Source organism: Dermochelys coriacea, chromosome 3 (assembly GCF_009764565.3).
Source record: "Dermochelys coriacea isolate rDerCor1 chromosome 3, rDerCor1.pri.v4, whole genome shotgun sequence".
Classification (NCBI taxonomy): domain Eukaryota; kingdom Metazoa; phylum Chordata; order Testudines; family Dermochelyidae; genus Dermochelys; species Dermochelys coriacea.
This window is the reverse complement of record NC_050070.1, coordinates 130,251,833-130,278,252: the sequence shown is the minus strand read 5'-3', so window position 1 is coordinate 130,278,252 and position 26,420 is coordinate 130,251,833.

The window sequence follows — 26,420 nt, the reverse complement described above, 5'->3', positions numbered from 1 at the left end:
TGAGTGTTTTCCTGAGCTTCCTGGGACCCAGGAAGGTGGCTTGCTGGGGAGTTAGAAACCCAGGAACACTAGGGGAATGGACTAAATGGGGAGTGGCCTGCCAGAGACTGTGGGAACCCAAGGAGCCTGGAAGTCAGGATGCTGAGCAGTCTGGGAACTGACTGGTTGGGGAGTGCCACTAGGCTCCCCAGTAGCCCAGCAGGCAGGCTGGTGCAGAGCTGGGGAGCCTGTAAATCATTAGAGCCTGGGAGCTTTACATCAAGTTGCCAGACAGGCAGGCTGTTGAGATAGGTGGGAGAGCTAGCAAGACATCAGAGAGGTTCTATCAGAAACTGCCTGGTTTTCATCACAAGTTTTGATTGAATTGATACATTCCTGTGGAAGCTTTCAATTTGTGTCAAATAAGCATTTTCTGATGGAAAATTGTACTGGTGGAAAATTCCAACTCAGCTGTAGTGACCTATCATTACATCTCAACAAACTCAAGAAATGTGTAGACCTTCTTTCAGAGGGGCCGAGCACCTATACCTCCCTTCACTTCAAAATGAGAGTGGTGGCTGCTTAGCACCTCTGATAATCCGGCCCAGATGGGAATCATGCACATTGCAACTCTAGCTCCTCAAAGCAACAAACTACCCAAACAAAGTTTCCGCCCTAGCTCCTATCTAACAAGCACATTTGCTGTTCTAACCAGTGTATTATCTCATTTTCCAGTGGTGTTTTAATAACTTGTCAAAAACTTGAAGAACTGGACATTCACAGGTTAGGATCCAGTTAGTCCATTTTTACTTGAATGTGGTATTTTGAAGGATGAGGAAAAGATTGCATTCTTCACATTTTATGCCACATAAATCATTGTCTGTTAAATGATTTTCCATCTTTTAATAAAATGCTGCAATCACAAGATGAGGTTATGACTAGACTTGTTGGCAGAAACCCAACACTAGTATATTCGGATTTCTTCCTGGTGCACAATAATCATACAGGACCTTAGGGTGAGTTCAGAAACAGACTGTGAAAAGTAAATTTGCTCAGTGCAAACTACTGTAGAGCTGCCAGACATGGTAGATCACTTTGTGTCAGGGCTGCCTAAATTTAATAGCAGAACCACATCTTCGAATCATATTTACTTTGCTATGCTAAATAAACCAGAAAGCTGGCGTGTTTCCCCTTGATTTCAACTAAAGTTTCAAAGTCAATGATCTATTCTTTAGGTCTGTTAATAGTTTGTGTTATTACAGTATCCCTTTATAATCCAGTAAAATCACCCCCATGCTGAAAGTAATGTTCTGTTTCAAAATAAGGAATTCTTTTCTAGGTAGGGGAAAAAAAACTTGTGTTGTTAGGGCCTAAAATTTGTCCCGCTTTAAAATTGGCATAACTTGATGGGGAATGTCTTTAAAATTGTTATAGCAGGCCAGCTATGTTAAGGTTGTGAAATGTTTTCCATTCTAAAATAAGTGATCCAATCAGAGACATCAACAACTTTCCCACAGTACAATTAGACTTATATGACCCAGGCTTAGATTCTATGCTATCTAGAGCCTTTGTTCAGATGAAAATTAAAAGTCGGCATGCAAAATGACTCCTGATTGTCAGGTTTGATCATTTCTCCCACCAAAGAAGCAAAATGGTTAGAGATCAATTGGTACTGATGCACATGTGTTATGCAGAAGGTTTCCGACAACACAAGCACGGACCATGTTTCCTGCATAACATTATGAAGGACTCAGTTGCATTTCCAGTGCTGAGTAACTCAGTGGGTGGCTGACAATAATTTGTTTATATCCCAGAAATGAGAATGAAGTTAGGTTTGACAATTAGAGTTTTGATTTCGTTGGTGTGGATTTTGTGTTTCTGGGATATGAAGCCAAATGTGTGAGTAACTACAGCAATCGAACTGAGGTGTGGATTTTCCTCATCCTTGGCTGTGCCTTGAAATAAGAAGAATTAACAGTATTTCATGTGTTTCCATCTGCAATGGGGTGTACTGTCTCTTTAAGCCTAAGGAGGGGCAGAAGACCCCTTTCCAAGGATGTTGGTGTGAGCACAAGCCAAAACTAGAAGAGAGGAGATGGTCCCAGGGAGTTAGCAGTGATCTTCCCAGGACACTGTCTCCTTAAGGCCTGGGGTCAGGAGCCCTGTAATGCAGGGTGGAGCAGGACTCCCCTCTCTCCAGGCCAATCAGGAGGAGCTCTCAAGGAGAGAAGTTACCTTCCCTTTCAGAACAGGGAGTGTGCTGACAGAGTAAGGAAGGAAGAGCCAGAAGACTAGGCTTCTGATGAGCAGGATAAGTATCTGTGAAGTGCAGGACATTGGAGATGGGTATGAACGATGGGGTTACTGTGATGGACCTTGCTTTTGGGTTACTGAGGACTATTTGAATTTCTTTGGGCTACTGACCCCGTTTCAAGGGCGGGGTAGTAATAGCCTGAGAGAGGCTAAAAGGTGTTCCCAAGGCTTTTTTCAAAAGAGGGAGGGCACTGCAGAAACAACAGGGGAGCACCTGGCAAATAGCAACCCTGCTGCACTAGCCCATTACTGTATTTTACAGCACTTTCTTCTTGGAGTGGTGAAAACCTCTTTGATGCCTCCTTAAAATGTACAGTGTACAAGGTGTACAACTGAAGGAACGTATGGCCGTTCTTATGTTCTTAAATAGCCTTTTAATTAAAGTTTTACTCCTTAGGAAGAAGTCATAGAATTTAACAGGAATAAAAGCAGTAGGGTTCTACAGAAATTATTTTATTTGCTTATTTTCTTTTAAGTGACCGCCTTCAACATCCCTTTTGCTTAACAATCTGTCCCAACTTCTGTTTAGCTCAGACTGCTTCCTTCCTCAGACCTTTAGAAGAGTTCTCTGTAATCTTGAAAGCTTGTACTTTCCACCAACAGAAGTTGGTCCAGTAAAAGATATTACCTCACCTATCTTATCTCTCTTGTATCCTGGGACCAACATGGCTACATCACTCGAAAAATAATTAACTGATTAGAAAAGAATACTCTTTTGGTAGTTTTGATAGCTTGACAGTTTTTGTAAACACTTTCATATTGAATTTTTTAATCTTTATTTATGATTATAGAAGACACAGGTAAAGCTACATAAGATTCCAAGATTGTCATCCTGTGTGTCATAGTGAAGCCTAGAATGACTGAGCCTATGTGATGCAATGGAAACAGCTATAAGCATGGTTAAGAGATTTTTTTTTTGTTCAGAATATCAACAGGTTGAACCATGACTGGGATTTGTGGTCTGTTATGTTCAATTTTTATGTTCTTAGATAATTTGGATTTCTGAATTACACCTCTGTGGTGTAATTACACCTCCCAGCTATCTTCGAGACACCACTGACTTCCTGAGGAAACTACAGTCCATTGGTGATCTTCCTAAAAACACCATCCTAGCCACTATGGATGTAGAAGCCCTCTACACCAACATTCCACACAAAGATGGACTACAAGCCGTCAGGAACAGTATCCCCGATACTGTCACGGCTAACCTGGTGGCTGAACTTTGTGACTTTGTCCTGACCCATAACTATTTCACATTTGGTGACAATGTATACCTTCAAATCAGCGGCACTGCGATGGGTACCCGCATGGCCCCACAGTATGCCAACATTTTTATGGCTGACTTAGAACAACGCTTCCTCAGCTCTCGACCCCTAATGCCCCTACTCTACTTGCGCTACATTGATGACATCTTCATCATCTGGACCCATGGAAAAGAAGCTCTTGAGGAATTCCACCTTGATTTCAACAATTTCCATCCCACCATCAACCTCAGCCTCGACCAGTCCACACAAGAGATCCACTTCCTGGACACTACGGTGCTAATAAGCGATGGTCACATAAACACCACCCTATATCGGAAACCTACTGACTGCTATTCCTACCTACATGCCTCTAGCTTTCATCCAGATCATACCACTCGATCCATTGTCTGCAGCCAAGCGCTACGATATAACCGCATTTGCTCCAACCCCTCCGACAGAGACAAACACCTACAAGATCTCTATCATGCATTCCCACAACTACAATACCCACCTGCTGAAGTGAAGAAACAGATTGACAGAGCCAGAAGAGTACCCAGAAGTCACCTACTACAGGACAGGCCCAACAAAGAAAACAACAGAACGCCACTAGCCATCACCTTCAGCGCCCAACTAAAACCCTCTCCAACGCATCATCAAGGATCTACAACGTATCCTGAAGGACGACCCATCACTCTCACAGATCTTGGGAAACAGACCAGTCCTTGCTTACAGACAGCCCCCCAATCTGAAGCAAATACTCTCCAGCAACCACACACCACACAACAGAACCACTAACCCAGGAACCTATCCTTGCAACAAAGCCCGTTGCCAACTCTGTCCACATATCTATTCAGGGGATACCATCATAGGGCCTAATCACATCAGCCACACTATCAGAGGCTCGTTCACCTGTGCATCTACCAATGTGATATATGCCATCATGTGCCAGCAATGCCCCTCTGCCATGTACATTGGCCAAACTGGACAGTCTCTACGTAAAAGAATGAATGGACACAATTCAGACGTCAAGAATTATAACATTCAAAAACCAGTTGGAGAACACTTCAATTTCTCTGGTCACTCGATCACAGACCTAAGAGTGGCTATCCTTCAACAAAAAAGCTTCAAAACCAGACTCCAACGAGAGACTGCTGAATTGGAATTAATTTGCAAACTGGATACAATTAACTTAGGCTTGAATAGAGACTGGGAATGGATGAGTCATTACACCAAGTAAAACTATTTCCCCATGGTATTTCTCCCCCCCACCCCACCCCCCACTGTTCCTCTGATATTCTTGTTAACTGCTGGAATTAGCCTACCTTGCTTGTCACCATGAAAGGTTTTCCTCCTTCCCCCCCCCCCCCCGCTGCTGGTGATGGCTTATCTTAAGTGATCACTCTCCTTACAGTGTGTATGATAAACCCATTGTTTCATGTTCTCTGTGTGTGTGTATATAAATCTCTCCTCTGTTTTTTCCACCAAATGCATCCGATGAAGTGAGCTGTAGCTCACGAAAGCTTATGCTCTAATAAATTTGTTAGTCTCTAAGGTGCCACAAGTACTCCTTTTCTTTTTGCGAATACAGACTAAAACGGCTGCTACTCTGAAACCAGTAATTGATTAGTGTAGCACGAGGGCATTGTGGCCATTCTCCTTTCCTTCATCCATGTCCCCTTTCCCCTTGTATCCTAGCAGCAGGGAGTGAGAATGGTGGAAGATCACTTTTACCAATTCTGTCACTTGCTGTCAGATCATCTTATGCTGGAGTGATCACACTTGCTATATAGAGCTTGAACATGCCTGAGGTGCAGCTGAGAGTGGCCACACCACACCAGGAGGTCTGGTTCATTAGGGGATGCAGTACATGCCGTGACCTACTACCAATGCAGGATTATCCCTTATTTCTGTCAACACATTTCCTCATCGCAGGAATAGTGGGATTCTCACCATTTCCCTGACTATCTTTCTCAACGGACATCCATTTGTCACACAAATCCCACCCATGGAGTAACTCTAGATAGACAACATTCTAAGCAAATTGGCCAGCACTTCATGGGGAACAAATGCTCAAACACTCCAATTGTCTAGTTTAGCCCCCTGTTACTCTGCAGCAGAATACTGTGCTCCAGTCTGGCTCCAGCCCTCTCGCATCCAAATGGTTGACACAACGACATTCAATCATTTGCATCGTAACTGAGATGATTCGATCCACACCGATACTTTCGCTCCCTGTGTTAAGCAACCTCACTCCTCCTCACATCTGTCTTGATGACCCTACTGCCAGAATGGATGGGAAGATCAGAGCAAGCCCAAGCCTAGTATTATACACTGACCTATTCCACCACCCAAGATGACACCACGCTTGTCATCGAGGCGCTCGTTCTGGGCCCACTTGCCCCGCCCGGAATTCTCTGTGGTGTGGATGTGGCATGAAGAATGGTCTGCAGGTGACATCAGAAACCTGTCTCTCATAATTGACACAATTATGCATGTACCCAGCTTTGATGTGCCACACTGGACTGCTCATGGGCCCCTCTGAACTGATTACAGACTGGCCAGGGGCTGAAATACTTTCCTACCTGGGGCCAACGAGGATTGCACATGTGGCTGTGGCCAAAGACAGACAATGTCGCACATCACTGATGACTCCTCTGACCAGATTTGAAGGTGGTTGAGGGCTTTACACTTTTCTGACAAGGCTGCCGCAAATTGGCTTGGCAAGCTCCACATCCAATAAGAAGGACAATTTCCTGTGGAAGAATACACCATAGTCTAAGGGTTCAATCCTGTACCAGAGGAGAGAACAGCACCTGCCACGTCTTCGTGAGTGCAAAATTTTGAAGATTTGAAATGCTAACATGCAATAATGCATGCAAGAAAAAGTCACCTCCACTTCTGTATATGAAGGGTAACGGTGAAATTCACATAACACATGGCAAATGACAATGCTTTGTTTAGTTACTCGGCTTGAGACAAATCCTGTGGTGCATGCTATGCAAACGATGCACCTTTGATCCATCAAAACAAAATTATGACTATCATAATAATGATTAAATATTTCTTCTCCATGATTACATAATATGTGGCAGGATCAGTTTAGGCATTTGATTTGCTTTGTGCCAGAACATACATAATCCCAAAGGACCTTATTAAGTTTTGGAATAGCCTTCCAAGGGAAGCAGTGGGGGCAAAAGATCTATTTGGCTTTAAGATTAAACTTTATAAGTTTATGGAGGAGATGGTATGATGGGATAACGTGATTTTGGTAATTAATTGATCTTTAAATATTCATGGTAAATAGGCCTAAATGGCCTGTGATGGGATATTAGATGGGTAGGATCTGAGTTACCCAGGAAAGAATTTTCTGTAGTATCTGGCTGGTGAATCTTGCCCATATGCTCAGGGTTTAGCTGATCGCCATATGGGGGTCGGGAAGGAATTTTCCTCCAGGACAGATTGGAAGAGGCCCTGGAGGTTTTTCACCTTCCTCTGTAGCATGGGGCACAGGTCACTTGCTGGAGGATTCTCTGCACCTTGAAGTCTTTAAACCATGATTTGAGGACTTCAATAGCTCAGACATAGGTGAGGTTTTTCGCAGGAGTGGGTTGGTGAGATTCTGTGACCTGCATTGTGCAGGAGGTCAGACTAGACGATCAGAATGGTCCCTTCTGACCTTAGTATCTATGAATCTATAATCTATGAATCTATTTGAACATAAAGGATTGTTGACTCACAATTCCCTCACTGGAGTCCTCTTGCAACATCTCTTCAAAAGCAGATACACATACACAAAAACTCGGACTCCATTGTGTTTTATCTGATCTCCATTTTAATGTGTTATTGACAGCAGCCTGTGGAATCTTTATTAGCACAAGCATATTGCTCAGAATAAACTCCATTTAGGATTTATGATCTAAGAGTTTGGGCCCAAAGAAATAATCCTCCTGTACTGAGTGGTGATTTAGGTTTTTCTTTTTTTCATTCTGGTTTGTATTATGCTGAATACCTGATTTGATTTCCTATCACTAGATCATACATAAGGGTGAGATGAAGTCACCTTTTTGGTTAGTCAGTGATCACCATGCACCTTGTTTTGCTTAATACTAGTAAATATATCTATGTAATACTGAATATGAATCCAAACATCACTATTCTCTGGGCCCCATGCCATCTTTGCACCTTCTTCAGGCCTGCTCCATTTTCCCCACTTGCCCTCTTTCTGCTGCGGCTTTCCAGTTCCTCATTGCCCATCTATCCATGTCATTGTCAGCCTCTGAGTAAACCCACTATTTCCCCTCAGGTTGGAGACTCCCAGCAGCTCTCCCTGCCTGCTTCCTCTGTCATGGCAACCCTTCTTCATGGATTTTGACCAGAAGAGATGCATGCCCTGCTCCTTTTGATCATAAGGGAAGTGCTCAGATACTGCAGTGCTGGATGCCGTTATAAGAATCTAGGTGGATCCATGGGCTTGCTTAGTACACCTATGTTGGCCACAGGGAGCGGGCAAAATGGGAGAGGAAATTTGGGGACATGGAGGAGTCGCAGGCAGGACCTGGCAAACAGGTTATTAATAGGCATACCGAGCTACTTGAACCACATCTGGTTCCAGAAGGAATGATATGGCCAAAGACCTTTTTCAGATGGTTGAAGTAACTGGCTGAATGGCTAAACAAGAGATCAGAGGTATCCCCATTGCAGTACATTACCAATGGTGCATTTGGAAGCTCACTATGCAGACAGAATTCATCTGCCTACTTACACAGAATGTTGCTCCGTCTCTAGTTATTCTTGCATGCTGATGACACTTAAAAATTCAAGTGCAATATAAAACTACTGGACATAATGCTGCCATGTGCTTTATAATGAAAGCTGGGGGAGCTCTGTGTAATGAATAATTTATCTAACTAATCTTGCCCTTTTTTTGGTTAATTATCCTTGGCTCTTCTTTGATGTTTTAATTTTGTGTAAGTCTCAACAAACATTTTATGCAAACATATTTTATGCTACGATTTGTTTGCAAACTGTTTTGGTGTGATCATACCTTTGAGTATTTGTTATTTGAGGTGTTTGACTGATAACCTGAGTTACATGATATTGTTTCGACCCTATGATTGGATGAAAAACTCAGTACAAGAAGTAGGCAACTTTGGGGACAAATAGTGAATGCCTGTAATCATGATCCATCTCTTTGTTTAGATGCAAATATGATATCTGCATGCAGAACAAATGCACACCTATACGTCTTTAAGCAAAAACCTGTTTGCAAGACTGTTCACTAAGTGAACATGAAGGAATGTGAAGATAGCGAAATAAAAAAAAAATCAAAAGTGACAAAAATGTTCCTGAATAAGTTTTCTCACTGTTGGAGCATCTCTAACTAGAATACTATTACTTTGCACTCTACAATGTGTTCTGGTCCATTCTCTGATGTCAAAGTGATTTACAAACCTCAGTTAAGCTTTGTACTGCCCTTAAGAGAGAGGTATTAACATAATTGTTTTATAGATAGGTAATCTGAGGTCCTGAGAAGTTAAGGTCATAAAGCAAACCAGTGGGAGTCTGGAATAGAATCCAAAATTCCTGACTTGCCCCAACCATGACACAAAGTACCTTCCTTTGTCATCATTACCCAGGATGCAGGCTTATGAACTATGAAAGAAATATGCCACTGAGAGCAAAACATGAAAGGACCGTCTGCAGCAGTGGATATTGCACACCATGAGCCAGATTTAGGGAACATGTCAGTAGTTTACAAAAAGCATTGTTTATTCCTTCCTTTTTCCATTCATCTAAAGCTGGAAACGCAGAATGTTGTGCAACATTTCTGAAGTTATTTGGAGCTGGCTGCAGCTGTTTATCATACTGAATAATTATAAACATTTGATTGTCTGAAAAGAATTGCTTTGCTCCCTGTTGTGAACAGCACTATTGCTGAACCCCCAACAATACTGTACCATGTGGGCTGGGGCCTGCTTTTCATTTAGAGTTAGCAGATAAGCAGGAATTCAAGACCAGATTTTGGCTCTGACATTAAAATCCAGCCTATGGGTGAGGCTGTGGATTAATTTGCCCAGAACTCCAGGCAAAGTATGGAGATCTCCTTTTCAATGTAAAATATTTAAGTGCTAAACCAGTTGTGTATACAGTGAGACTTCTATTGGCAGGCTTTAACAACAAACAGGCCAGGTCATGGATTTTTATAATAATCTCTGCAATGATTTAGGTCACTGGCAACCTGTAGTAACAAAGCAGGTTGTTTCGTAGTTTGCAAACCCTGTGGAGGGCTGGAGTTTGCAAAATATTAAAACCAAAAATCATACGATTAGCCAAAGAGAGAAGAACGCAAGAGTGCTCTATTTAAGATAACAACAAGGTAGACTAACTGCCAAGTTCTTAGGTGCTAAAATAAAGAAGCTTTTGTCATTGTTCACACACAGTATGGTATCGACAGCCATCTGATCCATTAGCTAAATCCTGCCTTTACCTGCAAGAGATACGATTGCCCAAATCATCCTTCTGGCACAGAGGAGGGTGGTTGTGAGGAATGTGTTGTGGTCATTATAAAACCACACAGGTCTACCGTGCTGGGGGCCAAACACAGTAGACTGATGGGTGTCCAGCAGGGTGTACTTTTGCCAGGGCTGTAACTAGAGCTGAGTGAACAACTGTTTTTTCAGTGTGGCCAGCAAACTGAAGAATCAGGGAAAATGTTCGGTATTGGTTCTGAAAATGTACAGATTTTGATTACAGAGTGGAGAGAGGGAGAGAGAGACACACACACACACACACACACACACACACACACACACACACACACACACTCCACCCCACCCCCACCCCACCACTGTCTTTTTAGTCCAGTGGTTAAGGCACTTGCTTGGGTTGTGGGAAACCCAGATTTGAATGTCCACGCTGGAGCAGGGACTTGAACTCAGCTCTCCTTCCTTCCAGTTGAGTGCCTTAGTAGCCTATAGTCTGCTGGTTGTTCTGAGTTGGGTTGCTCTCAAGCTGTTCCACTTTGTACAAATACTTAACTATTCATTGTTTCAGGGAGAGAGAGTGAGAATGACTGTATATCCGGTGATTAAGGCCAGACCCTAGGAGGTACGAGAAGTAGATTCAAATCCCTCCTCTGAACCAGACAGAGAGAAGATTTGAATCCACTGAGCGACAGTGTATGAAGAGATGTGTACATTTACAGATGTATGCACGGTGACCTGAAATGAACGTTTCCAATGTGCTGACAAGTTCCAAACAGTTCTGGATCCAAGTATTTCCCCTGATTTTTCAGTTTGCTGGCTGAACCAAAAACATCAATTATTTGCCCCATTCAATGTGACACCTACTTTAACTTTAAAGACATGCACGTGTTTTGGGGTGACTGGTTTTGTCCTCAAGAGAATCTGGCAACCTCCGTGGCTGAGTGGGACCATTCCAGAGGCAAATTAAGCCAGGATGGGTAAATGGCTTCAGGGATGCCTTTGATACAGCATGCCTTCTTTTATTGTGGTAGTTTCAGTTCTTGGAACTGTCTTTTATTGTACTTTGCTGAACATGTTATGGATTATAGCAGTTTACTGTACTGGGGAATTTTTCTCTCCCTTATTTGTAACTCTTTGGCATGATCATTAGTTTCTTCTAGTTGGTTTCTTTCACTCTTTCTTTGAAGTGGATTTCAGCTATGCTGTTGACAGCATATCTTTGTGATTCAACACCCTCAGCATATACATTTTGTATTTCCTTTGTGCCACTGGCAGTTCCATTACAGGGATGCAGTTGGTATCACTTAGTGGGGTTCTGAGTCATGCATGAATGAAATGATTCCTTTGTTTCTGGAGTTTTTACTATTCCGAGCTGTCTTTGGTGAATTCCTCCTGGGTTGCTGATTGATTTCAAATGCATGTTTGCCTTAATGGGAATTTCTGTTGTTGTTTTCCTCTCATGATTCAAGGCATATGCTGATCTCTTCTGTTCTGGACCCTGTACGGAGCAGCATCCTCAAAGTATGCAGGAGCATTCTTAAAGATTAATTTTACTTTGCACTGATCAATATTAAATTTCATCTGCCATTTTGTTGTTTTGTGAGATCCCTTTTTGTAACTCTTCAGTGTCAGCTTTGGACTTAACTATTATTTCATGTTCACTTTCACCCAAATCGCCTTCCATCCTCAGATTAACTACTAATTCCTCCCTTTTGGCCACAATAAAGTCTAAAATGGCATTTCCTCCACTTTCTGAAACAAAAAGTTGTCCCAAATACATTCCAACAATTTATTGGAAGTTTTGTGCTTCGCCTTATTATTTTTCCAACGGTTGTCTGTTTTCAGCTACAACGATTGAGTTATGGCTAAACCAACACTGTAAGATTCTTGGGCAGAGTCTGTGTTCATTTGTTTCTGAGAGACAACAAAAGTATTTGTGGTTATTTTATAATCTGAGTGGTTAATTGCCTCTTTCTTTTGTTTTAGCACGGAATGTATGAAACAGTTCACTTAAGGGTAGCCACCTCTAGGGTGAAGTGAAGTAACTGTTTACTAGCATAGGGTACCACTATACAATAACTTTGAGCAGAATGGTCTTTGATCCTTTAAATTCTAGCATGGTGTGCAAAGGTGTTCTTCTCCAGTGCAAGCAAAAGCAGAGCTATGGATGGGCACAGGTAAAATTAAGCACCAGACACAGTCCTTTATGTTACGTGGAAATAAGATTCTGGCGCTCTGTACCCTCACTTCCTTATGCTCTAGGATAAGAGCTGGGGTGTGGCTGGAGAATGGGCATTCCTGAAAAGCACTGGGATTAAGTGATCAGGCAAATCATACTTTCAGTGCTGCCCCATGGACCAGGCCTGTCAAAATGCTCCATTGTGATTTTATGTAATGGAATATTAAAGAATTGTGACAGTAACACAGAAACTAATGGAAAGAGCCAGTGGTAAAGCAGCTATGCTGCTGGCCTGTAAGGGCACTTATGCTAGGTGCATTATGATGCCCAAGGGTTAGTCAGATTCAAGGAGGCTCATTTTGACACATGACACTACATTGGTGATCAAAGGCACAGCAAGCAAGTTTTGATACTCTTCATTAAGAATGGTGTAATATACTCCTACTTCAGTGTATCATTCATAAGCTCCCGAGAAAGGAATGAATAAAGTAAGATCAAAAGAGAGGAGGTATCTTAATGTCATGGAGGGGTCTGTTCTATATACAAAATAGACAGTTAAATTAGTACTCTCTTTTGAACCATTTCGGTATGCTGTAAATCCACTGAAATTTATGTTCACAACCTCCTATTTGGTGTAACAGTGTAAAAAGGAAGCAAAATATCATGTCACCATGCCAGTGACTAATAGTGAACTGTAGCTCAGTCATTTGGTATATACCGCTATTGAAACATCTTTAGCAGTGTTTGTTCACGTCTGCAGGAATCCAGCTGATTCAATTAGTCCTTTCTCCCCGTACAGACTCCTAAAGGTTTATCCATCTCCCTGAGCAATCTGTGTTTGTTATACATGTATTTCATATACAACTGAGCATGCATTTATTTCTATTTTGAACTTTAAAGATCTCTGACAGATTGGCTCTAACCTGGATGGTTTCAAACTGGGCCAGAAAGCTATTTTCTTATGACCTGTCCTGACTCTCTCTATGAGCACAAACATCTGAATCACAAAACTGAGATCCGAGCCTCTTATAAATGTCAGATTTTAACAATATGATTTGATGTCTCTTTCTTGATGTGGTTCTTGCAGGGACTCTCCTTTAACATGGTTTAAAATAAATGACCATTTCAAAAGTGACCATGTATCTGAGAACAGTGTGCAGAATCTACCACAGGAACAATTTAATCAATATGGAGAACTAGGGCTGGAGGGAGAAGAACTGACTGGCAAAAGATTGGTAATGGAATACAGAACAGTTTTATGAATAAGGTCATTGGTTCAAATCTAGCACAAGTCAGTAGTGACCAAGTATTACATCTATCTATGGCTATGCAGTGGCCTATGTCAGTGGTTCTCAAACTTTAGCAACCCGAGGACCCCTATTTTGATTGAAAAATTTTCACAGATCCCCAAGTGCCCTGCTCAGCCCCAGGCCCTGCCCCCACTCCACCCCTTTCCCCAAGGTGGAACAGCTGTTCCCCAGCATGCAGGAAGTGCTTGGAGGGCAGGGGAGGAGTTGATCAGTGCGGACCCCAGTTTAAGAAATGCTGGCCTACGTGAAATGAATTGGGTGAGGTAATGGAATCAATTATATAACTGACTGAGCCAAGGGGAAATGCTATTATTTGGAGCACAACAAGGGTAGTGTTAATTTACCTAGGCATTTATGGGCTTAGGATGGGATGGCCAACCTGTAGCTCTGGAGCCACATGCGGCTCTTCAGAAGTTAATATGCGGCTCCTTGTATAGGCGCCAACTTTCCAGTGCCAGGGAGTACTCACTGCTCAACCCCTGGGTCTGTCACAGGTCCTGCCCCCACTCCACCCCTTCCTTCCCCCTCCCTTGAGCCTGCCACGCCCTTGCACCCCCTCCCCCTGCCAGAGCCTCCTGCACAAAACAGCTGATTGCGAGGTACAGGGAGGGAGGGGGAGGCGCTGATCAGCAGGGCTGCTGGTGGGCAGGAAGCACCGGGGATGGGGAGCTGATGGGGGGGTGGCTGCTGATGTATTACTGTGGCTCTTTGGCAATGTACATTGGTAAATTCTGGCTCCTCAGGCTCAGGTTGGCCACCCCTGACATAGGAGAGCAGGTTTTCTTAGGAGCTTTCCAGTATTTCTGGTTCCAGGTAGTCTGTTCTTGTAGTATTTCCAACCCTTTGTGGTATTTTGACACTTGCACAATAAATCATAACCAGAAAATGCAGAGAGGCTCTTCGCACAGACCTCTCCACAACACTGCTGGTCAAGTGGTCCAGCAGCACCTTCCTGGAACTGGATAACAATCATCATGTCTCTCCATCCTAATTTTTAAGAAAAGGCACAGGTTATAAAATGGAGTCGAGAGAACGTTGTTCTTTTAGGCAGAATATTATGTTTCTGACCCCTTAGTTGTATGGTCCTCACACCACTGCATTATTTCAGTTTTGTGCTCATCTAATCTGTTCAAATCAAATCAGAGTAATGGAGTGGTGAGTCTTACCGATGGGTTCATTTCAAATGCCTAGACATGATTATAATTGTGAAGTCAAAATCTAGAGGGCTTGACTCTATACCTACTGAAATAAATGAAAAAATTACCCTTGATTTAATGTGAGGAAACCCTGAGTTCCCATATTTCAGAGTTTAAGGACAGAAAGGATCACTGATCATCTAGTCAGAACTCATGTATATTAGAGGCCATTGTATTTCACCTACTAATTCCTTCATTGTGCCCAGCGACTTGTGGCTGAGCTATACTATATTTCCTAGAAAGAGAACCTTTGATTTAAAGCTTCAAAGTGGAGGATCCACCACATCCCTTTGTTATCTACTTCAATTGTTAATTACTGATACCATAGAAAACTTGCATACTATGTCCAGCTCGAATTTTTTCCAACTTCCAGTCATTTTTTCTATACCTAGAATAGGAAGTAATTGTGGTATTTATGATACTCACAGATATCACAGTAGAGTAAGTATTGGCTTTTTTAAATAGCAACCTAGGTGGATAAATACCAGGACACATGCAAACATAGAAATATGAAAGTGAATGTTAACCAAGTGTTTTCTGACTTTCAGGGAAGGTTGCTGTGGGTTTGGTTCTAAAAATGGACAAAATTATCAGGGAGATATTTTCCCAGACTGGTTTGCCCCACTCAAATTGCTACACCTTATTTAAGTAGGAGAGTGACCCTCTGTCATTTCAATATAGTCCTGCCCAAAGCCATGGTTGGTTATATTTCTCTCAAAAGTTCCAAGGGTACAAATCCTTTATAAATCAGTAACTTAAAATGGAAATTCAAGCCTATTAAAATCATATTCACACTATTCAGGATGTATTTCCTCAACAGCATAGGAATCCAGTCTTGACTGACTCAGTCTCTTATTTCCACCAACATCTTTATTTAAAATCCTTCCATACTGGTTTTTATGTTTAAGGAGCCAAGTAAGTGGATGACTTGATGCCAGAGTCAAGAGCACTGAATGGCAAAAGCCTTTGAAATCACTACGTTATATCCATTTTCAGATCTCTTACAAATGATTTTATGTAAATTGGAAGGAGACTTGAAAATGTCTCATACAACTCCCAAAACCCAGGATTACAAGCCAACATTTCAACTGATGAGTATTCAGGGAGGTCAATGCACTTCTTTACAAAGAATAGAATGATGTGTCCCTGGACTAATATTTAATGTGAACAAATTCTTACCACAGAAAAATTTCAGTGCAACATTGAGATTTGTTTAATTTAAAAGGAGAATTTCTGAAGCATTCACATAAGTGGCTTCCTCAAATTTCAATAGTGATAAAAATACAGTTGTTAAAAAGTTTAGCCAGGCTCTGCTAGAAAAGCATTACCTGGCTCAACATTAAACCCCTCCCCTCTTTCAACTCACAAGTATAATAGTTACAAACTGGACTTCCTATGCAGACTAAAACAACACATTGGAAACTTCGCTGGAACAGTGCAACACCCAAGGTTCATACAAATACCATAATGAAAGGAGAACTGAAGGCAAATTAAGGAAAAAACATGAATGAATGGTGGTAAATTGTAAAACTTAAAAAACCCACCAAAAACTGTGAATAGTACTAAACAACACAACACAACGAACACCCCAACAATAACAGCAGCAACTTTCATAGATTCTATACAAGCAAAATCCAAGCCAACAAAATGCTTTCCAGTTTGTAAAAGTTTTAAAAACTGCCAAGGGAGATGTCCTGGCCTTCCCAGCAATGGAGCAAGAGTAAGCTCCAGCAAATTACATGGAAAAATCATAAGAGAAGCAGATTTTCCAGGCACTCATTCAGGACAAGAGAGGTCTCCCTTCCAATATCACACAGCATTGAGGGGTGGGAATTGAAGGGGCTCTTCTTTCAAATACCAGTGAGCCCAAGGGAGGGGGGAATTCTCCTTTCTCTAATATCAATCCATTGAATATAAACTAATGGACATAGAGAACATCATTGTTTTTTCCTAGTGGGGGAAGATTCTGGAATATTTGCTCTAAGCACTTTTGCACACAGCCCATGTAGAAAAACTCCTATAATCATTCTATTGAATTTTTAAATCCATTTATAGAAATGTGTAGTAGGGATATAATTCTTTCCTGGTTAATGTAATTTCTATTGGACCCTATTGGTTTAATCTGCATTGCATTCCATAGAATTCTTCCATAAGGGAGTAAATTTTAAATGCAGTGTACTGGATGGTTCCTTAATTTACTTCTTGAAATAACTGACTGGGTTTAATAAATGGTCTAAGTGATTTTTTTAAATGTAGCAGTTGCTTCCATACAGGTTTGGTTTTACCGATTTGCACAGTGTTGGTATTCATGTGTCTGTGGATTTTTGCTATGCTGTTTTTGTTTGAATTTGTTATCCAGTTTGGAAAAGCTGTACAAATCAATGACTTTTCAAAAATGTCTACACTTGTTCTTTCCACTTTCTAGAGTACCCCACCCCCACTTCCTTTTCCTCCTGTTACACATTCTGTTCTTCCCCATTCATTCCTTCTGGAGGCTTTGGGAAGTTTGATAGGTGCTACTCAGTTTGAGTAAAAGATTTCTCCTCATGAGACAGTATTCAAAACAAGTAAGGTGGAGGTGGAGCTTTTTAAGGCACCAAGGAGAGCTAGGTGCCCAAATCCCAACGGCTTTCTAGGGAAGTGGGCACCTAACTCCACTTGTCGATTGGAAAAATCTCCCTCTCCCAAGCTTTTTGGGCCAAAGATATGACTTCCCCTCTGACTAATTTGTGACACTTGGGTCCTATCTTTGGCCATAATACATATTTTTTTCTGTATTTCCTTGTGAGTTATCTTGACCTATGCCACTGTTTCTGCGTCTACTATTTCTTATGAGATGGTTGGCAGTGACTTAACTATATGTTGTAAGGTGTCATGGGAAATGTGATGCAGTTTCATTGCTCTGGTATCCTTTGTAAAGGCTTTATCTGTTATCTAGTTAGATTATAAGGTCTTTGGGGGAGGGCAGTGTCTAAGTACTTGTTTGTGCTATGCCCAGCACAACAGGGTCTTGACTGCATCTGAGGTCTCTAAGTGGTGCCGTATGACAAATACATAACTCCTTAGAAACTTATGTAGTACTACAGGGTCAATAGCAATGTGAAAAGAACTCTTCCGTCTCAACCCTTACAAAAAAAAAGAGCAGTAACAGCAGGAAAATAAATGCTCTAGTGAAGGGTTATTACCCATGTTGTTCCATGTGTTCCTGGAAAAATACCCATGTATGTAGCTGACTCTCTAGCCTGTGGTGTCATACCCGGAATTGTTACTTAGACATGTCCATCTAGAAAGGAAATTACAAAACCAGTGGTCTTGCTAATATAATGGCATCCTCACCAGTCATAATAATATGATAAGGGAACCTCAGGTATATTTAAAACTAACCTGTCCTAACAATAGACAGGCAAAGGTTCTCCTTTGTGCAGAGACATCTGATTCTCTTAGTTATCTTTAAATTAGTTGTTGTCTCTGAACTCATTATGCCAGCAGACCGCAGGATTTCAATCAACTGCTCCATCCCCATTGGTTGCCAGGGCTTCCCCTTTCCCAACAAGAACAAGTGAAAGTTGACAAGTCAGAGAGTCTATAATGTGGAGTCAAAGTTTTGCTTGATGTTAGTAAGGATCTTTACACAGGCAGCAAGCCCTAGAGTGCATTGTTATGAACAGAAGGAAGGAATGTGGGTAACCAGCCTCATAAATCAGACAATGCCCAGTACTGCCAAAAGTCAGCACTCTGCCAATCCCAGTGACATTACCTTGAAGATGAATCTGAAAACAAGCAGTAGGCAAGCCTGTGGGACACTGCCATGGACTTTAAAAGCATTCTCCGTCAGTTCTGCACTTTGGCTCAGCAATTAGGCCAGTATTTCTGTTGTTAACAATGAGCTGACTTGAGTTGAATGTTCCTTCCTGTACACTGTGTTTTATTTTACTGGACATCATGAGTGACTTGTGTGTGCTAGTCCGTAGTCTTCTTTTCAGCTTAGCAAAATGGCTAAGTGAATTAAGTTATTTCTTCCCTTTTGTTGCGTTCATTTTTCCTTCCTGTTTGTCCTTGTTTTCCATTAAAACTTCAATAGTGAGCCCTATTGGCTATGGTCATGTTCTAGATAACTTATTAACTGCAGGCTTCCAGCTGTTGAACTCCAAGCCAGCAACCAGCTGCAGAGCATGATTGCAGCACAATGTGTTTATCTTTTCCAGGCCACTTAACAAATCAGAATACAATTCAGTACTTGGGGGTGTGGGTGTTTATGCTTTACCTCCTGCTGCTCAGTGACAGACTCTTCTTCCATTGTAGTCTGCTTCCTTTTGTTCTGTAAAAGCTTCAGGAATAAAGATGGAGAACTTCAACTGAAGTTCTAGTGTGGGTCTTCGCGGCAACGATCTTCTTAATTGCAAGGAAAAGCTTCCATTTCCAGGCAGCATTGGGGCTGAGAGCCCTCATTTTCCCTATGACAAGTGAATAGAAACCCAGGAAAGAACTGGCTTTCCTCCCCATTGGAAAGAGTGTTCATCCCTTTTTATCATGAAATGTCAGTGCTTGGCTTTTCTTCCTCCTTTCTCTTGATATCTCCATCTGGGTAAGAACATCAGGCTATGCACCCCTATTTCCCTCTTCTTGAGGAATGAGGGATGTCCACAATGAACACTACCTCCTCTGGTAAAAGAGATGCAGGTGTAAAAGTGAGTAAAAGTGAGTAGATCCTTGAAGGGTAAGAAGATATTGATATCACTGCTAGGTGGGTCCTTAGGCTCTTGGGATGCACAAGTACCAGGCTGGGGGGAATGGCAAAGTGGTGGGCAGCTACAGCAGAATCAAGATCAGAAAGCGTTCACAAGATCGAGACAGAAACCAGACCTCACTGGGTGATTTTAACCAGCACTCACTCTTTTCAGTTAGACACAAAAGAAGTGTTGGTTTTGTTTTTTCTTTTGGTAAAAGGTTTGTCCCTTTCAAAAAAGGAAAACTCTTAGATCTTGACTTGGGTTTGGAGGACTTATTAGGGAAGTTTTTTGAGTTGCATCTAAACTTGATAAACTTGGCAAAGGTTGGGGGCACTCAAATGGGGATTGCATTGTTCAGTTTTGCTGTTTTTATTTATTTGGGGATAATGTTTTTGCCCTATTTGGGGGGGATGCTTACTCAGCTCTTTAAATAAAAAGTCCATGAATATCTTGGAAGCTGCCAGTGATTTGTGCATGTTCCCTCAATAAGGTGAAGATTATCAGTCCTTTTCTCTACCTTCCTCTCTCCCTGCTCCAGACTGAGAAATGTTCCTCATTCTCTTTTTCTAGTTTGAATATGGATGAGATCGTTCCTACTGCCTACTGCCAACCCATCAATCCAGTTGAAACTAGAGCTGGTCGGAAAATAAATTAAAATGTTTTCTTAAAAAAAACCCTGTAAAATGTGTTGGCTTTTCATTGGAAACCAAAAAGTTTTGAAACTATAAATCTTCCATGAAAACTTTAGTTTGCAAAAAAAGTGCCATTTTTTGTCAAATATTTTGAATGACAAATTTGTAGCCTCTCTAGTTGAAACACGATTTTTACAGCTCCAAACTGTAAATAACTCCATTGTCATGTGAATTTACCTCAACTACAATAGAAAAATTCATCACCCTGTGGTATGATCTTATGACAGGGCAAACTCAAAAGATTTGGAAGGCAAATTCAGATAAGCCCCTAAAGTTTGGATGCTCATTTCAACTATAGCTGAACTGTCCAAACTACTAGAGTCTGCACAATTGGCCGGGTGATCTTGTGAGAACAGAGTTTCTTGAAAGATTTCTGGTATTTCCTGCTTTTGGTCAGGCTGGAAAAAACAGGAGTCCAAGAACAGCGAGGACTCCAGGTGGATTCTGGTGAAACCTAATTGATGAACAGTGAGGTATGATGCTGGTTCTTGTATGTAATAATTGAAACTCTCACATTTGTGTCTGCTTTCTTTTCATGGATGGAGACAACACTGTCTGCCAAACAGAGCTGGCCTTTGGAGTCCACCCTGGGATTTGAGGCCACAGCTTTATTAGACATGCAGGTATGTAATGGCGGTTTCTACCCTTCTTTTTATAATGGAGACAACATGCAAAAATGTAACAGGGTTGGAAGACTGTCACTGGCATTTTTGCTAGAAACAATTAGCTATTCCCAGTCCTGCTACAGCTGCCCAGATCAGCTTTTGCAACCCATACATTCCATGGCCATGTGTCCCCCCTGTTTTAGAAGAAAGATATCTGACTGTTTGGGGACTGTGGAGAAGCTGAAGTATGTAATAATACCTATGGATTTCTGCTCCCAGGGTTTCCTCTGCCAGTGGATGCTCCTGGAATCAGCCCTCAAGGGTGTGGGGAGGTAGGAGTGCCCCAGAACGGAGGGGTACTTAGTGTGCAAAAGTTACTGCAGACACAGGCTGCATTAAAACTTGGGAATATTTACCCTTGGTTGCTGGGGGAGGAGTTTGGGTGAGGTGCGCCCCTCATGGTCCAATCCCTGGTTTTCTGATATAAGCAATGGGAAGTGAGGAAGAGAATGTGCTGTGGGGGCAGATGATCCCACCACTGTATAGACAAGGGTTAAATTTGTGTTAATTTAAAACCAGTCACTTGCCTATCTACTGGATTTCTTGAAACAGAAATGTGGTGGTTATTGCTCAGAGTTTGTTCAATCTGTGCTTGAATTTTAACAATCAATGAGAAAGTCCATTTACTGTATTGGTTGTAAGAGTTATTCTGTCAAATGCAGCCCTAGCTGCTGTTTTAAGGCTTTGCAGCAGGGTCCCAGAGGTCACAGCCAACCAGTGCACAAGAGGAGCAAGTGAAAGTGCATGTTGTGTCCAAGTGGTGCCAATATCAAGCTGTAATATCAAGATGTGGATGCAAGTTGCGGGAGACAGTATTTATTTTAGAGAAGGGAAGGTATTAAAGAATATTGCCTTCCATTACAACCAGAGGTTGGGGCTGCAAACTGATGTTCTTGTAACCCTGGGAAATGCAAGTCAAAGAGCCAAATCCTGTCCTAATTCACACTGCAAGTGGGAGCATAGTCTGACAATTACATCTGTTCTCTTTTGCAGGAATCCTACTGGCTAGGTCAAGAGCCCATTGTGTGGGAACGGGAAATAAAAGGGGAGACTCACTCTGCTAATACTCTAAGCGGGAGCTGTATGCTGTTGATTGCAGCATTTGTGCAAACTGGGATTAGTTGTGGTTTCTAGACAGTAATCCATACCCCCTTGCAAAAATGGCTATTGGGCAAACACACATTTGTTGGCCTTATCTCTCAGATCATTCTTGATCACTGTGGAAAGATTCTGTCTTGTTTATTTTCTCAGGGCAGAGATGGGGAGAGCAGTCTCCTGTGCCTTTTTCTCTCCATCACCACTCCAAGCACACCTGGGATAGAATCTAGTCCCCAGGTTTGACCTATGGTTAGAGCTGCTCAACACATTTCAAACTTTGAAATGTATCTGAGAAATGGACTCATTTTTCACAAATTCTCATGACCCATTTCTCCCCTCTTCTTTAATAAGAGCTCTACCTGTGGTCCTTACACTAGATGTTTCCTATGAAAAATAGCTAAGCAAGCATATATAGCTAGTATATCATTTCTGCTAACTCTCATTGAACTGCAGGCAGGAGGAGCTGTGAAGTTCTTTAATCTGTGTATTAACTGGAGATATGCAAATAATATTTACTCATTGAACTTTATTCTTTTTTGTATGCATGCAAACTGTGAAATTCCTGACTGTATTCATTAGTTGAAATCAGCTGCAAATTTCTTAATGAAATTTCCCTCAGCAACAAGAATAGCTTGTGAAGGGTTTGTTGCAAACATTCGACCGACAGTGGAGCAGACACATTTGCTTTTTATTGCGGTTGAAAAGATCAGTATTTAAAATATAACCTTTCCTTTAAAAGCAAAGGGTCTGCAGTTAATATGACAGTGGGTTGTATCCTCAGCTGGTGTAAATTATTAAGCATGCCTTGATTTACACCAATCGAGGATCTGACCCAATTAGAGGTTCCCCGCTCCATGGTCCTCTAACACAGGTCATGTTTTTCTTTTAGTTTGGGTAGTGGGGCACAGTTCTAGTTACCATCCAGAGAGTTCCTGAAATCTCAGTATTCTGACTAGCCTGTAGGAATATACTTACAGGGAATAATACTTCCTTTAACATTAATAAGTTAATAGCATTCTTTATACTATATTCAGCACAGTATAAGCTTGTAGTGGCTCTGGCATTCCCCATAGTGTGTCTTGAAATCTTCCAAAGTGTGATATAAATTTTACTAGAGAGATTATCTCATGGAGACCTTTCCCATTTGTAACTGCACAGACCACCTTCCTACATGCTGAGGATCAGATAACATCCCTGTGAAAGAGAGCAATTGCTTACTTGAAAAGTAATATTGGGAAATTATTTAATGTGTTTTTAGCTTCTCTTAATGAGTTGTAGGAGTTGAAAATGAGGAGGCCATGTGATCAGCCAACCTTCCATGGACCTCCAGCAAGTGTTCTGTAGATCACTGGTGGCCTGTGGACCACAGTATAGGAACCACCACTCTGTTGCTTCATAACTGTAGGTTCCCACATGCAAAGCCTAATTTGGGAATAATTATCTTCCAATGCCAAGCTTTGCTTCTTCCCTGTCACCTTCCCCCATGAACAGCCTAATCAGAGACAAGCAGCACAGGGAGTGGGGAAGTGTTGAAATTATGGCCCTCTGGTTACTTTAAGGGGACCACTCCTTATTTGGCTGAAGAATCATAAAAATTCCTTCCAAATTCAGAGTTCTATTTTTTTGGTCCTCAAGTTGTTAGTTTTTAAATATTTAATGTAGCTAGAGCTACATTAAAAAACTCTGCTGTATCAATGGGAAAAACTATGGTGAGTTTATGACCTCAAGGACAGGGACAGGGATTTAGGGTGATTGGTCATGGAACACTGATAATCTTTCTATGAAAGCAGATAAAACTCCCTTTATCTGTATCATTTACAAACATCAATTGGAATTGTTTACGGCCAGTGGAATGAAGCAGGAGGGAAGACAGAGCTTCCTTGGCTGGCCTTTCACAGAGAGTTTGACAGACTTATGAATCACAGAGGAATAAACACACTCCAATTCTTAGTCCAGTACTTGTTTTTGAAGATGGTGTACTCCAATTGGCCACTTTGGTTAATTGGACACACTGCTTTATATGCATATATTTCAGCTAATATCTATCTATTTCTGTGTTTTTGTTTTGGGGTTTGTTTGGGTGTTTTCACTTTTCTTTTAATTTTATAAGTTTTTGAAGACTCTTTGAGCTAAGAGTTTCAGAGTAGCAGCTGTGTTAGTCCCTATCCGCAAACAGAAAAGGAGTACTTGTGGCACCTTAGAGACTAACAAATTCATTAGAGCATAAGCTTTTGTGGGCTACAGCCCATTCATCGGATGCATGGAATGGAACATATAGTAAGAAGATAGATAGATAGATGTATACACACACACACATACAGAGAAGGTGGAAGTTGCCATACAAACTGTGAGAGGCTAGTGTAAAGGGAAACGGTCTGTAGTTCCCACCTGGTACCATTTGGAGGCATAGGAGAGCTGAAGAAATGATTGAGATGCTCAAGCCTAGGCCTTCTGTGAAATTCCACATTACAAAAAAAGAGAGAAAAAGATATTAAAATCCGATTCACCGCAACAGGAAGGAAGAGAGCTTCTCTCCATTACAGCTTCTGTTCTTTAGGTCTGCAGCAGGTATTTTACTTCATGGCATGCAGGAAGGGATGAGAGTTTCTGGGGGAGAAAACAGACACCTAGTGGAAGTGCTTCTTGAGCTGTCAACATCTGATAGTTGCATTTCAACATCTGGCCACACTGTGCCCTAACTCTTCTGGGATGAATAAAGCAAATTCTGCAGCAGTGAGAATGGGGAAAAGATTGATCTGGGTAATCCACCCTCTAGCTAAAGAATTGAAATGAATTGCCTTTGCTACTCCAGATGTCTGACAGTTCCATAGGCTGGGAGGGTCCCTGACTCAGAGGAAAGTGTACAATGGACAGAAACCTGCACAGAGGGAGTTATAATGGTATTCTAATGTTTGGTTTGCTTGTCTGGGTAGAAACTGAAGGCAGCCATTAGAGTTAAGAAAATTATTCTGTCAGGGAACATGCTTTACTGGTGTTATACTCAGCATCTGAAAAGAATGGCATTGCAGCAGCCAATAAACATTCATTCAAGATCTAACTCTGACATTTTTGCATAAGCATGAACTCCCTCTGATTGTTACCTGGTGACTTTCAATAATCTTCTAATAAACATATAGTAATTTCTCAAGTTTCCTATTAACATATACAGTACTTGGAATTTTCTCTAACAAATATTCCTGACCATGGCCCTTAGGAGATTTTTGGGCGGAGGGATAGCTCAGAGGTTTGAGCATTGGTCTGATAAACCGAGGGTTGTGAGTTCAATCCTTGAGAGGGCCATTTAGGGATGTGGGGCAAAAATTGGGGATTGGTCCTGCTTTGAGCAGGGGCTTGGACTAGATGACCTCCTGAGGTCCCTTCCAATCCTGATATTCTATGATTCTAAGGATGATTTGTGGGTAAATCCTCTCTTAGCTGGTGCCTCTTGGCACTATTGTAATACAATAAATGACACAAGAAATTATCATAAATTCAGTCCTTAAGGTGGTTTTACCACCTTGGCAGAATGAAGAACAGAAGGATTGTCACTGTCTTTTGGATTTTTTTTTCTATGCATGCTAGAAACAAAGCTTGAAGTATTTTCAGTGGGTTGGCAGAGCTCTCTAGTTGAACAACACAGTCTTCTGGACTAGCAGTAGAAATTTTTGAGTCCCAAACAGAACCAAAACAATTAATATTTGCTGATCTGACAAATGTCTGTGATTAAGCCTTAAACATTGCTTCATTGTCCATCTATTATAGATGGAAGCATAGCAGGTTTTGAGAGGTCTACCTTACTGTTGACTGAGGATTTTGAATGAGCACACTCTCTCTTTTCTGGAAGAGAATAAAGTTTTAAAGGACTTGTAATCTTAAACTGGATTTCATGCTATGGAAAGAAATAAAGAAAAATAATATTACACTTTATAATGAAAACTGTTTGGGGTAGGACCAGAGTTCAAGCATCTCTCAAGTGTATTAATATTACCGCAACACCCTGCCATAGACAACATGTCTCCAATGTGGCAGTGTGGTGTAACATGGTATCTTGTAGACTTTATTAAAAACAAGGCAGCAACTGGAAGATAGCTAATGTGATGCGAATTTGTTAAAAGGGCTTCAGAGGTGATCCCGGCAATTACAGGCCTGTAAGCCTGACTTCAGTACTGGGCAAACTGGTTAAAACTATAATAAAGAACAATATTGTCAGACATATAGATGAACATATTTGTTGAGGAAAAGTCAACATGGTTTTAGTAAAGGGAAATCATGCGTCACCAATCTACTAGAATTCTTTGAGGGGGTCAACAAGCATGTGGACCCAGGGGTTATAGTGTACTTAGATTTTCAGAAAGCCTTTGACAAGGTCCCTCACCAAAGGCTCTTATGCAAAGTAAGCTGCCATGGGATAAGAGGGAAGGTGCTGTCATGGACTCGTAACTGGTTAAAAGATAGGAAACAAAGTTTAGGTATAAATGGTCAGTTTTTGGAATGGAGAGAGGTAAATAGTGGTGTCCCCCAGGGGTCTG